The sequence below is a fragment of the Anas platyrhynchos genome, chromosome 1 (genome assembly GCF_047663525.1).
Source record: "Anas platyrhynchos isolate ZD024472 breed Pekin duck chromosome 1, IASCAAS_PekinDuck_T2T, whole genome shotgun sequence".
In the NCBI taxonomy this organism is placed as follows: Eukaryota; Metazoa; Chordata; class Aves; order Anseriformes; family Anatidae; genus Anas; species Anas platyrhynchos.
The window spans coordinates 28,319,970-28,335,046 of record NC_092587.1 but is presented as its reverse complement, the minus strand read 5'-3'; the positions used below and the strand labels follow the sequence as shown (position 1 = coordinate 28,335,046).

The window sequence follows — 15,077 nt, the reverse complement described above, 5'->3', positions numbered from 1 at the left end:
CTGAAAAAAAATCGAGCTATCAGTTCTTAAGTTAACAAGAAATGATGTCAGAAAGTGCTAACAAAGATGTTAATTTATGGAGAAGCAAATGAAGTTGTAAATTTGAGTACTATTGTTTGTTTTCAAAAATCCCGAGGCTTTTTTTTTTTTTTTGTACTTACTGTTTAGCATGTTTGATTATTGGCATTTCACAGATTTGGCTCGTTACAGTTTCAGAACTGACCAGTGCCCCTTATATTCGGCAGCATATATAATTTTACAGTTAAAGCCTCGGAGATTTTATGAATCAAAAAGATTCCTAGTTTGCAAGCCCAAGAGTTAATCACTGACATCTTTTTAAAAATCCCCAAAGGCTGCTGATATTTTGACATTACCTATATTTATTTTACGGCTACAGTATTTGTCAATGTTTTAGAGGCAGCTGCTGTGTTGATACGGATCACACCCAAAGAAACCCTGCAGAATTTATGTTTTTTAACCCAAGTCACCAAAGCACATTAATCACACTGTGTTGGTTCATGCACATTGTAAGAGAAACAGTATTCATTATTCCCCTCCCTTCCTCCTATAAGCCATAATTTTATCATTTAGGCTTCCAAATAAACAGGTATGCCAGACAGGCGATAGCACTATGCTTTAGGGTCCCCCCCCTCCCCGCTTTAATGCAAATCTTTAGAGCCTCAACATAATTCAGAATAAGCAACGCTCGATGTAAATACTGAGAAAAAACAGGCAACACACCCAAGATACAATGCCCATCCTTTCAGGAGGGCTGGTTTTGGTTATGCTTAAATAAACATATAATAGATTGATTTTTTTTTTTTAATTTTTTTTTTTTTAGCTAATTAGGGCTCCGCGATTCCCACTAATCCTCCCGGTGAAGCTCACCGGAACACCATTTCGTGCAATAAAATAAAATACGTTAAAGAACTGTCTGCTGCTGTTGTTTTTATTATTATTATTATTATTATTATTATTATTATTATTCCCCCTCCCTCCGGAGCCAGGGACGGGAGCCACAGCAGGCATGATCAGGCTCCTTCGCTCCCCACCCCGAGCGTTTCCACCTCGGGTGTGCACAAAGGATATTCCCACTGAACCCCAGCAAAACCCTGCCATTCTTACCGTCCACAAAAGAGCCTGATTGCTGCTGTGTAAACAGAGGCTGATCAGATCATGGCATCGTTTTAAAACCATGAAATCAGGCTCCCCCTCCCCCCCCCCCACCTTCCTTCCCCCCCCCCCCCCCTTTGCCGCTTCCCCCTCCTCTGTGGAGCCGTCCCCGCCGCCCGGGCGGCCCTGCCTCCCCTCGCCCCCACCCCACGAAGCCCCACGCACCCCACACGCACCCCACAGACGCCGGCACCCCCCGGGGAAGGGCCGCCCGCCACCCGCGGCCATGCCGGGCAGGGCTGCGCCGCGCCGCCCGGGTGCCGCCGCCTGGCAGCCGCAGCTGCCGGCGCCCTGCGGGAGCCCCCCGCGGCGGGGAGCCGGGGCTTTGTCTGCGGGCTTCGGCTCTCAGCGCCCCCCCGGACCCCATCCCCGAGCCGGGGGGGGGTCCCCGCACCTGCGGCTGCGGCAGCCCCGGCTCCCCAGCCCCTGCCCTCCTCCTCCTCCTCCTACCTGTTGGTGCCGGCGGTGCCCACATGCCACAGCTGCTCCTCCAGCGCTGCTTTATCCTTTTTTTTTTTTTTTTTTTTTTTTTAAGCCCCTTTTCGCTTTCCTCCGCCGCGTTCCGTTCTTCTCTCCCTCATTCCTGTAGGGTTATTATTATTTATTTTTCCTTTTTTTTTTTTTTTTTTTTTTTTTTTTCGCCTCGGTACCTCGCCTGAGGATCCAGTCAGCGGCTCGGCCGGCGCATGCCCGCTGCGCCTCCTCCCTGCGCGCCGAGCCCCGTCCTCCCTCCCGTGTCGCAGCGGCTCGGGCTCCCCCCGGCCCTTGGCGGCGGCCCCGGCCGAGGGCAGGGCGGCCTCAGCGGCGGCTGCTCCCTCGCCGGGGGCCGGGCAGCCCCCGCGGCGGCTGCTCTGTCCCCGCCGAGGGGATGGCGGCCCCCCCGGCAGCAGCAGCCGCCGCCTCAGCGCGGGGAAGGCGGCAGCGCGTCCCCATCGCGATGCATAGCCCGGCTGGATTTATCGCCGAGGGAAGCAGGAGGGGGGGGAGGAAGCGGGTCCTGCGCTCCTTGTTTGTGCCGATGAACTCCCCCCCGCTCCCTCCCCTTGTGCTGAAAACGGGGGGGGGGGGGGGGGCGAGGGAGCGCCCCCTTCCCCCTGCTAGCCCCTGCGGCGGCGGGGAGAATGGGGAAGGGAGGGGGGCTCCCGGAGAAAGCGCCCGGGCTGCGGGGCCGCTAGGACACCGCACCTTCTCCCTGCCTCCCCCGCTGCCCCCCCGGCAGCCGGCGGCACGGCGGCGCTGGCAGCGTGCAGGCACGGCCGGCGCAGGGCTGCTGGCAGCGCGGCATGGCGGCGGGGCTGAATGCTAATGGCAGCCTGCTCCGGCCGGGCCGCGGCACCCCCGCTGTGAGGGAGCGGGGAGAGGCGAGGGGACAGGGTGGGTCGCTGTCCCCCGAGAGGGCACCCTTCAGCCCGGCCGTACCCGCAGATGACACCCTTCGGTCCAGCCGTACCCCCAAAATGGCACCCTTCGGGGGGACCGAGGTGGGCATGGCGGGAGGCGACCCATGGCTTAGCCGCTGTGGGAGCCTTGCCGCCCGCTGCCACTCGCAGAGGGTATAAAACCTGGGGAAGAAGCAGAGGGTTTGGTGAAAAGGCTTGACAGAGCGTGGCCCTCAGCCCTCCGGCCTCTTGAGGCGTTGTAGAAGTTTAGCCAAGGCAAGCGGGCATGCCAAGAGGTGCCCCAAAAGGCTTAGAGGAGAACAAGGTATTCCAGGGTGGAAGGAGGCTTGGGTTCTGAGGAACTGCTTCACAGGGAGCCTCTGCTCAACCCAAAACAAGTCCTTCTGGAGAATGGGGTTGATTCAAACTGTGTGGCACATCTTTGGGATCACCGACAGACGAACTGGCATTGTGAAAGCTGTTGTCAAAGTTTGGGTTCTTCATGGCTATGGCACTTTCTAGAAGTCTTTGGAATTAGTGGCCAAGCCACAAAATTAGCTTCAGGAGCAGCGTGATTGAGCCCAAAGGTCTTCAGCTACTGAGTAATTCAGTTACTTAGAACAAAAAATTGCAGTATTTCAAGCATGTGACTTGCTTCAAATAAAATATTTTATTGAGTAGAAAACTCACATAGAGCCTTATCATAGATACCTTTATCATTTTTTCTTGTCTCTTTGTCTCTGTTTCTTTGTTTCTTTCATGAACGTAATTACTGTGACCTTAGGTTGCTGCTCATCTTTGGGGTTGATTTCACTTCCAAAAACTGCCATTTTGGGTGGTTATTAAAGCTACTACTTCAAGATGTGCTTCTCATGTCACAGTCGGCTGAGCTAAGCAGACCTCTCTGGCTACCCCTTTCTGTTAAATATATGTGCTTTCTCATAGAGCTGTTACAATTTATATTGCTATATAACATTTACAAATTTGCTTTTCTTTTATACCTGTCATGGACTGCTGACGTCCATAGACTTCAGAATTCATGGACTACTGTTCAACTGCTGGTTTAGCATAATCATCATATGTGTAATCTGAGAAATAATGCTCTAATTTTGTTCAATGAAATATAGACATCTAGACTGAAGTTACGTATAACTAGGCTAGTTTCCCATTGTAAATGGAAGAGAGAAGAGAAGAGAAGAGAAGAGAAGAGAAGAGAAGAGAAGAGAAGAGAAGAGAAGAGAAGAGAAGAGAAGAGAAGAGAAGAGAAGAGAAGAGAAGAGAAGAGAAGAGAAGAGAAGAGAAGAGAAGAGAAGAGAAGAGAAGAGAAGAGAAGAGAAGAGAAGAGAAGAGAAGAGAAGAGAAGAGTTGAGTTCAGTTGGAAGGGACCTACAGAGATCAACAAGTCCAACTCCCTGACCGCTTCGGGATTAAACAAAAGTTAAAACTCATTATTGATTGAGGGCATTCTCCAAATGCGTCTTGAACACTGACAGGCATGGGGCACCAACCACCTCTCCAGGAAGCCTGTTCCAGTGCTTGGCCACCCTCACACTAAAGAAATTTTCTGAATGCCCAGTCTGAAACTTCCCCTGGTGCAGCTTCTTGCAGTTCCCATGCATCCTATCATTCATTACCAGGGAGCAGAGACCAGCACCTCCCTCTCCATTTCCCTCCTCGGGAAGCTGCAAAGAGCAATGAGGTTGCCTCTGAGCCTTCTTTTCTCCAGACTAGACAACCCAAGTGTCCTCGGTTTCTCCTCACAGCACATGAGAAGATGTTTTAGGGATCAGATCACCTCATTTTGAAGCACGAGTCTAAAATAGGTCAGATGGATACACTGTTCTCTGGGGTAGAATTAGGCAAGAGAAACCCTTGTTACACACGGAGAGATTTCTGGTGAAGTGTGAAATAACACTGTGTTAAGCTGTTGTGCTGGGAGCAGGTCACTTTCCCCATGGATGGAAAGCAAATCCAGGAGTCATGGACTGGGAGTCTGGGAGATGAAAGGAATGGTCAGTTACAGGTGGCTCCAGGAAGCATAAACTGAAATGAATATGCTTTTGGAAGGGGGGGGGGGGGGGAGAAAAGCTACAAAAGAGAAAAGAGATCTGTCCTCAGTAGTTCTTCAGATCTGTACTCTTCAGTTCTTCAGGCTAGAGATCTGAAAGGTACAGAAAAAAAATATATGCGGGGAAGCCTTTGTTGTAAAGTGAGCTGATTAGGGGTAGCCAAGCAGAACTTCTTGGGCTTTTGCCACAAGAAGGGATCCTGAACTTGGAATAAATGGCCCGCTCCTCAGTGTAAGGGGAACACCATTAAGGACAGCAGGAAGGAAGTTTAAAAGAGAGGACTTGCATGCTGTATAAGCATCTCAGAGGACAGAAGTGATTACTCTTGGGAAGGTAAATAAACTTTCCCTGCCATTTTTATGTAAGTTCTTGTCTGCTTTTCCCCAAGAAGGAGGGGGAAAAGGACAGAGAACAAGTCAAGTGTGAGAGCAAGAGCGTTCATGTACCCCATTAGAGCTAACAGCAGAATGATTTGAGCATTCCCTAGAAAATATGAGAGCCAAGACTCTTTCCCTCATTTTCTGATTTAGATCAAAGACGTGAACTCTCTGCAGGTTAGGGCAACCCTACTGCAAGTTTGTTGACAGTTATGGTACAGAGTTCTTTCCATGTCTCCTGGAAACATGTTATTTATCTCCATGTTACTTATTTTTTCATAAGACCCACAGCCTAGAAAATAAAGGGTGAGGTACTCAGCACTGCTGTTGGTAACTGAGGATCCTGTATTCTGTCATTATTTTTCTATTTAGGTATTGATTAAGAATAACCAAGGTGTGGGTCCACTAGATCCATTCCCAGAACAGGATCACCTTATTACAGAATCATACTTTGAGATTTTTGGTCTTTGGCAAGAGATCACGGCAGCCCATTGCCATGAGGTGGTGGCGATGTTCGAGTACCAGGAGTTCTGGCACCTGCGTAGGGGACAGTTGAGTACTGTTGTAAAGAACTTTTTTGGCAAGTGAGAGCAGTTTGGGTACATGGCACTTGATTTCTTTCGAGGAATTGTGTACCAAAGTTATAAACCTTGTGGGCTTGATGGGTAGGTGATTCTCATTGTTTTGAGCTTTTTCCTCAGAATGGAAGAGGTTTTTTTTAGAAAAGTCTGACACTGAGAAATCTTGCTAATGGAGTCTGAGGTAGAGATTGGGCTGGAGGACAGGCTAGTGATGACAAGTGGCTATCAGCTGAAAGATGGGGTGAGATATTGGCCTCACCAAGGTCAGTAACAACTCTCACCAATTTCAGTGAAATCAAGATTTCAGTCCAGGGCCAGAAGCTGTGAGCAGCTAAACTGTAAAATATTCATTTCCCTATTCTCTTGATCGTTTGAGTAATTAAAGTGTTTATTAGTGGTTCTGAAATTTGGATGTATGCGATGCCTGCTCAGTCTGAAAAATGCAAACTGAGAAGCACTGTGGGATTTTGTGACACCTCTACAAAACTGGAGATACTCTGCAAGGTGTACCCACTTCTGCGCAGAGGCCAGCACAAGATTTATGTATTGCTTAAGAGACTGTGATAGATGCTATCAAAGTACATCCTTTTCAAAGGGCTCAAGGAATTCTTCCAAGGGAAGTTTCATGCCAGCGCTGTAGATTTGTGCAACTTTGAAATAGTATTTAAGCACGACTTATGTAATACAGAGACCTGTGAAAGACCCCTGCACAACAGAGAATTTCACCTGCAATATATTTGGTTCCTGTGCTTTGTAAAGTGTTTGCAGAATAAAGACATTGTTGGTAGTGTCTGGCTGCGGGGTTGGCTCTGAGCGCAGACATAAATTTCACCCCACGCTAAAGATGCCTGAACTGGTCTCCATCTCAGTGATGCCTGGTTTCACATATAACAAAACCACATTCATATGAATATTGAGAACAATTCCTCTGGGTAACTACTGCAATTTTTAAAATTAATCTTTTGCCGGATCCTCAGTTGTTTTATAAATATTTCTCAGAAGTGTTTAATGAGGTATTTTAAAAATGTTTCCAAAGTGCCCTTTGAAAGTTAATTTTGTTCTTAAAAACTGATCTATGTTGCATGCTAACACAGAGATAAATAAGGGTTTAAGGGCCAATATACATAAACTCATCTGCTGAGCATATAAAAAGGTTTTGTCTTGCAGAGGGAAACCACAGCTCTGTGTGACTCTAATGGCTGTGAGAAACCAACGTGCTTCTGAAAATCCCATTAGGTACTCATCGGTATCCTCAAGCTTCTAAACATCTTCTTACATTTTTTTCATTACAACTATATTTGAAGACTGGACACACATCTTCTGCATCTAGTTTTCATAGATATACTGTTAAATAAATATTTCAGTGTTAAGTTCAGTTATTTTTTATGCAATTTAGGTAGTGTGGACAACTAATTACTTGACTTCACTTGCTATCAGGTAGTCAGAAATGCAAATGAGCTTAACCATGCCCATGACTAATTGCCAATGTTAAATTGCACTGCTAATTACTTGTTTCTACAAAAAGATAAGCTACATTTTTAAATTGCTGGACTTCACAAGTGGCCTTTTTATATATTTAAGAGAGAAAGAGAGAGAGGCAAAGAAGGGTTCATGCTGCCTTTGTGGTTTGTGCTCCATATGTATGTCGTAATGTACTGAAAAATTAGCAAATTGCGTATTTTTACAGCCAAGGTGGATTGATAATAAATAACTGATTAAAGATATAGATAATCACAGCCACAGTGATATGAATAGATGATTTATTACCACAGAAGTATATTAAAAAAAAAAAAAAAAAAAGATAAAGGTTACTTTATAGTAGCTGAAGACGTAGTTCCATGTAGCTACATTTTTGAATGGTTGAGAATATTTGTCTGATATTGCTGTCTTGGATTTCTTGTAAATTGTATGCATAGATAATGGTGTATTTAAAATTTAATCTTTGAATAATTTGTTTGGCTCAAATTTAAAAAAAAAAAAAAAAGCAAAACAGGGTAAATGCTATCTTGTGCGTCCATATATATTTTTTTTTAAATGTGAATTATGCTGTATTTGCAATTTTCTTACTGTAAAGTATTGAAATTCTCCTGTCAACAGTTTTTAGTTAACATGAGCAACAACATAGTCTTCAGTGAGGTCCTGAGCTGCTGACCTTGGAAGGACACTTGCTGTTATTCCCTGCCCTCCTGGGGAGGAGAACAAACCTCTCACCAGGACTTCAAGAGAATGCAGACCAAGCTGCGGGAAGTACCTGCTATTTCCAGTCTTTCTGCTCTCCTCCCGTGCCAAAAATTCTGTTGGTGTTTTGGTAACTTAATGTGGAATGGTTGGAAATAACTTTCTTCTTTCTCCCTAACCAAAAATAAAATACCATTGCTTACAAATCTGGTAGATGGGACTTGCTGAAGCATCTGCACAGACACTGGGAGTAGTCTTACAGAAATAGCGATTCATTTCTTCAATATATTTTCATCTGTGCTTTAATTAATCCAGTTAATTGTACATATTTTAGTATAAGCTATATACAATATGTCTTTCAACTCCTGTAAATACATTCCATTTGCCGATACATTTTCCTGTGCATGACATATGGCTATGTGAATACATCACAGTGGTACAATTCAGCAACCAAGACAGTTGAAAGGAACGATGCTGACAAGTTATGAATTCGTGACTAAATCACCGTAGGTGAAAGCTGTAACTTTTGCAGGTGCCTTGTCTAACCAGTAATGCAAAAACACTCTGGTAAGAAACTGGTGGAGTCTTTCAGAATCCAAAAACTGAACTGGAAGCACTGACAAGGGCCACGCTAATGACTTTCTGGCTCCAATGCATGGCTAAGGAGGCTTGATCTCTCCCCTGACTGTTGTCCATAGACATTACCTTCTGACAGCCTGCCAAACATGTTTTGGTAAGAGTGGAGCATCCCCACTCAAGGAAAGATTTCTAGCCAACACAAGCAGCTCTCAACCACTGACACAGAAAGCTAAGTTCATTTACTCCGGTGGGGAAATCTGTTACCGTGATTGTAGAAGTGTAGTCTGCTAGACTAGATAGACTTGATAGACAAAAGTTTGCTGATTTATTTATTTTTATTTTTTTTTAAACAAAGGAAGCATTTGGTTTGTGTTTGCCCACCTCATCCCTTCTTAGGTATTATGTTTGATGGTCCTTTTGTCTAGGCTATTTTAACACTAGAGCTTCAATAAAATGCTTACTCAGAGGCTATGCAATGCTTCTGGTTTACTTTACTAAATGGAAAGTCAGGACTTGAAATATTCCAACCACTGCTGAAGCACACAGCAGCTCTGCAGTGTCATGGTCATTAACCGTGCCAATCACAGCATTCAAGAGCCTTTTTAATTTTTTTTTTTAATTTTTATTTATTTATTTTTTATCACCATTACAGGTGCCACTGCAACACTGTGGAGCAAAATGAAAAGAGTTGGTGACATTACAGAGAGACTGCTTGCCTTGAGAGAGCAACCTAAAAATGCAGGAGAGACAGGGGAAGGATGACTTCTTCCAGCTGAGCTGTGTCCAGCATTTTCATGCACCCAGTGTTAAGTGCAGACAGCCTCGTGTTTGTGATGCATGTAGCTACACCAGTTATGTAAAGCTATTCTGTCCTGAGGTCATGTGTAGTTTTCCAGCCGGTATGGGTATGTGTGCAGTGCTTCTTCAGCTTTCTTGTTGTGGCTCCTGGGCTAGTACAGTATTACTCGCATCTATTTTTTGTGCAGTTGGCTCACTGGAGATTATTAGGGAGTGGTTGGGACCTGATGAAAGAAGTGATTATGGTTCATTATTTTTCGTATACTTCTCATACACTTTTTCATATACTTTCTATCATGAAGCTAGATAATGACTAAGGAAATTTATGCACATTTCCTCCCCTTCACTGAACCTGAAGGCTCTTTTTAGTGAAGTTAGATACATGAGCAGAGAGGTCTCACGGGCAAGTGAGATTCCTGTAAATTCTGTGAACGTAGGTGTTGGGATTTTGCCCTAGAGTTTACCTTTTTCCCTTGCTCTTATTTCTCATGAGCCACCACTTGTGATCTCAGGACACCCTAGGGACTGTGGCTGATGCCTGACACTTCAGGATACAGCCATCTTTCACTGGCCAAAACCATCCATGGCCTGGAGTCTCAATCTGTCCTCATCCAAACACTTCATGACCAGGCTTGGCTCTGCTCAGCTGTGCAGCTGACCAGGGGAGGAATGGCGAGTAGCGAGCACAGCACTGTTAGAACCGAGGGCTTTGCTGGTTCTGCGATAGTCTGAAGACATCCTGTTTGGTAGTTTAGTATCAAACCAATCCTGTTTATTTATTTAGCATCAAACTGTCCAACAGGCACACTGCCGAGCCCCTCCTTGCTTCTGTTGCACAGACACTGCTCCATTTCTTCTGGTGCTCATAGAAATATTTGCATGACCACTATTGGTGTGCAGCAGTATACCTAAGTCACTTTTTGCAGAGCTGAGTTGTATCACTTCTCCCATTTTCTACCATCTTTAAGGCTAGGTTAGAGGTGAACCATGAATGGACAATATGTTGTAGGATTAAAGAGACTATTTGGCAATAACATTTTCTATTTCTAGCAATATACTGAGAAGGGGATTTAAAAATAATAGGATAAAATAGGATAACTGTCACTGACAGCTTTCAGAGAACTTTCAGGCCCTTCTCAGGGACAAAAATTCACAGTGTTGGTGTTAGAAATATGTATTTTTGCTGATACAATTGGTTCACAGCTAGGCGTTAAATTTCCTACTAATTTATTGTTTCAATTGAAGGTAATACAGACGTACACTATAGGGCTCTGAATCGATTTAAAGCTCTGCAAAGAAAATATTAAATTTTTAAAGTGTTATCCTGAATAATAATTACTTTCAATGCATAGGAGTTAGGCAATAAAAAATCAAGTCTCTAGCATCAGAGATGGAGAGTGAATGGTGGCTTTCTGAGCAGTTAACGTATGTTCTACTCATGAATTTAGGTCTTATGGTCTGGAAAGTGGAAATGCTCCTGGATAGTACTGTGTCACCTGTTACCTGTTTGATGCAACTAATTTGACATCTAAAACCTAGTGCCAAGGTTTCATTTTGTCAATTTGTAGGTTATTAAGTTTGAAATGATCTGATTTATGCATGGAAAATGGTGAAGCAATTTTAAGTCAGAATCACAGACTGGTTTGGGTTGGAAGGGACCTTAAAGATCATGTAGTTCCAACCTCTTCACCATGGGCAGGGACACCTCCCACCAGACCTGGTTGCCCAAAGCCCCATCCAGCCTGGCCTTGAACACCTCCAGGGATGGGGCATCCACAGCTTCTCTGGGCAACCTCTGCCAGTGCCTCATCACCCTCAGAGCAGAAAAAAATTTCTTCCTAATATCTAATCTAAGAAAGCCATTCTTTCTTGCCCTTTCACTAGGATAGTGATCATCATTCTCCTGACAAAGAGTCTCTCCCCATCTTTCTTGTAGGACCCCTTTACGTACTGGAAGGGAGAAGACTGGAGGTCTTGTGGTACTGATGAGGATGCAGAAATCAGTCTCTGGATAAGGATAAGCCATCTGTAAGAAACGTGACAGTTGGAATTGTTCAGGTACTTTGGGAACAGCATGACGATGGCACAGTAGGAGGAAGTGCATGATTGCAGCTCTATGATGCAATTGTGAATACAAAATTATTGTTGAATTGCCTCTTTCGTGGAGGTATGAAAGAGTGAGTGTTTTATTGAATTGTCACCTACAAAACTAATCTAGCCTAATGTTAGCAAATGGCAATATCTGGTGCTTAATTGGACTAGTATTTGCATATAATTAGGCAATGTTTGAATGCCTAATGGTATTTAAAGAAAAGAGTGGAAAATAGAGCAGGAACAGGATATTGCACTGCACTAAATCAGACACTCAGCTGGCAAGAGCAACTCATGGGTTCTGATCCCTGCTACCTGCACTGTTTAGTGCTGGTTTTGGTTTGTTTCCTCACTGACTGCTTAATGTCAGGCCATGGAGCAGCAACCAAGACCCAGATCTTACCGTAAGAGGCAAGTGTCCTAGGCAGTGGATATGGGAGTCAGTTTCTCTTTTCAATTTTTGTTTTCTGGTGCCATTGCTCTTGCATTTCTGCACATAGGGGATCCAGGATGAACAGGAATTCCAGATCTTGTTTCATGTGTTGCAACTGCTAGGTGGTAGTGCAGAAGGAGGGCTTCCTGAACTTTTTGTGTATTCGCTGGGCTCAGCACTACTGCTGATATACCTTACCTGACCACACTAGTCATATCAGACTCTTCTATAGTCTTTTTTTGGGGGGGAGGGAGGCACTTGGGTTATGCTCCGTCTCACATCTGTATCACAAAGATTCTGAGATGCGTACTCTTGGGCAGTCCTGCACATGGATGGAAAGCTTGTGAACACAGGTCCCAAGAATAAATGCCAAAGGGAAAAGTGAGCACTGGTAAGTCTTGCTGTTGCTGCACTGAGGGATTCCTGGGTCACTTTTTGGAGGATTTATGTCCTAAATTCTTTTCAAGTCATGGTTTAGATATCTAAATCATATCTGAAGCTCTTGCACTTGTGCATTACATAATTTTGTTAAACTTCAGTGAACTTATTCACTCTCCATTATTAATATAAAATGTGGAAAGAAGAGACCTAAATACTAGTGATCTGTTCTCCCTAATCTGGGATATGTGCCTGGACATAAAAGCATTCCTTTGATGAGTGAACTTACCAGTTCCTCACAGTACAGGACAGGCAGCCAAGGAAAACGTACCTGTTGGGTAACTCTGTACTGCATTGCAAGTTTGGTATTAATGTTATGCTTCAAAAGCTAACAGAACATTTAGCTGATACACTGTATATCTCTATTATGTATAATATCTCCTCATAAATATGCATGCGTAACAAAACTGTGGCAATTTGAGGAATTTATGTAAAACTTACGAATTCTCTTTGATATCATGGGTCCTCAAGATATATCTGTTTCAACCTGCATGCTCTCTACTGAAAAGGGAACATTTTTTTCTCTCTCTCTTTTTTTTTTTTTTTTTTCCTAGACTTTTCAGTGTATTGAATTTTAAAAGGACATTGCCATAAGGCCAACCATGGAAAATAATGAAATGCTGACAACCTGAAATTGAATGGAGGACCCTCAGACAAAAAGAGCTGGCAATTGCTCAGAATGATTTATTTGCCGAAGTGGGTTAGTTGCTAAAACACAGACCACAACACAGGAAAACCTGGTGATGCTGAAACAGAAGGAAAGGTTAAAAAGGGAAGGGCCGTTCTGGAGTAAGACAGACATCAGAAGAAAAAGCTCGTTGCAGGAATGTAAGAATGTGGTTTTTATTTTATTTTATTTTTTTTTTCCCTGCTGTCACAAGCAGGCAGAGGAAATTGAGAACATAGAATCAGTGGAATTGCAAGACTAGATTTAAATGTACTTTTTGTTGAGGTGAGCCTAGTTAGATAATGGAGCTGGGGTAGCTTTCAGTGAGAAGCAGGAGAGAGCTAAAGTTACAGTCTTAATTATGAAACTTTCAGACTTCTGCTTTGCTTTGCAGTCTTGGAGTGCAATTATGAACCTACTTATACCAAAACTATTTTTAAGGTGAGGTAAGTGTTCAACCTTTAAGCCCTTTAACACTTACTGAAAAAATCTGCTAAACTGGGGATACGGATTCAAATATGGCTCCTAATGAACAGAGTAAGACACATTTCAAAACAGAAAATAATGCTAAATACTTCTTTCAATGTAAAAAAAAATAATAAAAAACCTTATATGTTAAATTATACCTTGAGGTTTCTGAAATTCATAGAATTGTAGATTCACTTAGGTTGGGAAAAACCTCCAAGATCATCAAGTCCAACCTTTAACCTAGCACTGCCAAGTCTACCAGTGAACCATGTCCCTAAGCACCACATCCACTGAATGATATAAGAAAGAGTAAGAGGATGAATAACTACTAGTACTAAGAATATGTGGAGATTTTAACATTGGGTTTCCAAGTGCTAAAATGAAGAAAGGAATGCAAGTTTAGTAGAATTTGGATCAGCATTATGGCTTAAGGCTTGGGTATGCTGTAATGTGAATAAAACTGCATTACATAGCAGTTTTAAGAAAGGATTTCTGAAGTGCCTGTACCAGGGGATGGTGAAAGATTTGTTCTGGTCTGTTTAGAGAGTAAATCCTAGAAGGAACTGTTTGAACCAGTGTAGTTAATGGGGTTTTATTATTTCTGTGGCAAGTTTAGAGAAGCATATGTACTTATACAACTCTTTGCAAATGTCCCAGTTCCATATAAGCTGCACATTTCTCAGTCTTGGTAATGAGACCAGAAATAGTTACTGTAAGCAGGTGGTAGGGATCAAGTGGTTCAACACGGGAAAAAACAATCTTTCACTCATGAAGTTTACTCCCTTAGCATTTATTTCTTGACAAAAAAGAATGTAGCTGTTGCAAACACAGGACAAAAGGAAATTGTTTTTTCCACACCACATAGCGAAAAAACAAAAGCCCAGTCCTATAAGAGGATGTGAAATCCTTGCTGAACAAACACCTCAGCTGCTACTGCATGAAAGAGGGTGTATATAAGGTGAGTCTGTCAGTGCCTCTTCACCTTGTTTCTGTGACATTTGCTTTGCAAAGCCTGTATTTTGCCATAAATCCAGTAATTGTCATTGTCCTGCGTTAAGACAGTTGGCATTACAATATATTAAGGCAGCAATCTGACAACCAGTATGTACGGCCCTTTTCAGCTTACTGGGACTTCACTTTGAATACACTAAATTTATTTTGGTAGGGTGCATAAAGTGACCGTGTGCTGTATGTTTGGTATTGGAAGGTCAGTAGTCCCTTAGAAGGGATTTTCATAGTTAATTCCTATTAGGCTATTGGAAACTAAGCAAAGAAATCATGGAAAAACTCATGAAAGTTCAGATTTTGAGTGCTTTGTATTTCTGACTTCTGAAATTGAGAGCACATAACCTTTTTTTTTTGCTGGGATTTCATTGCTACTTCTGGATAGGAAAAGAAAATTTACAAAGTGCTTCTCATTCAATACAGAGGACATCATGCAGACAAGGTGAAGGGAGCTCTTACGGAAGTTTGACATAGACTCAGAATGGATTTTTCTCATTGCTGAAATGATAGAAAAAACAAGGCAGAAATGTAAGCTGGTGTACATCTGACGTGCGCAGCACATATGCATTAGAAATGTGTGAATAGACACTTTATATTCATCTGGCGTCCTTGAGAGTGGGCTTTCCTCTGGATTTCCCTTTTCCTTGGGTGATAAATCTTGTGGGGCGGAAACCAATAGAGTGTAAGTTGAATATATGAGTTCTGAAATGTGTTTGTAAAATAGGAGTGGGGAGAACATTTTTTCCAATATGTATTAAGATGTAGGTCAAATAATTTACTGGTAGCGGACTGAGAGAAAAAAAAAAAAAGTGTCTATTTTAAGAACCAATTTAGATTTTCA

The 15,077-nt window shown here is 43.2% G+C and overlaps 1 protein-coding gene across 4 annotated transcripts in view; it reads right to left on the bottom strand.

Annotated features, from left to right (window-relative positions):
• The window catches only part of GPR85 (G protein-coupled receptor 85), a 44,184-nt gene extending 41,624 nt beyond the window's left edge, over positions 1 to 2,560 (bottom strand). For 2 of the 4 annotated variants that reach the window (XR_005266823.2, XM_038181633.2), the window contains exon 1: positions 1,624 to 2,560. The gene's annotated coding sequence lies outside the window, so the exon portion shown is untranslated. The other 2 variants (XM_027457434.3, XM_038181638.2) reach the window with 2 other exon arrangements.
• Positions 2,561 to 15,077: the final 12,517 nt, after the last annotated feature.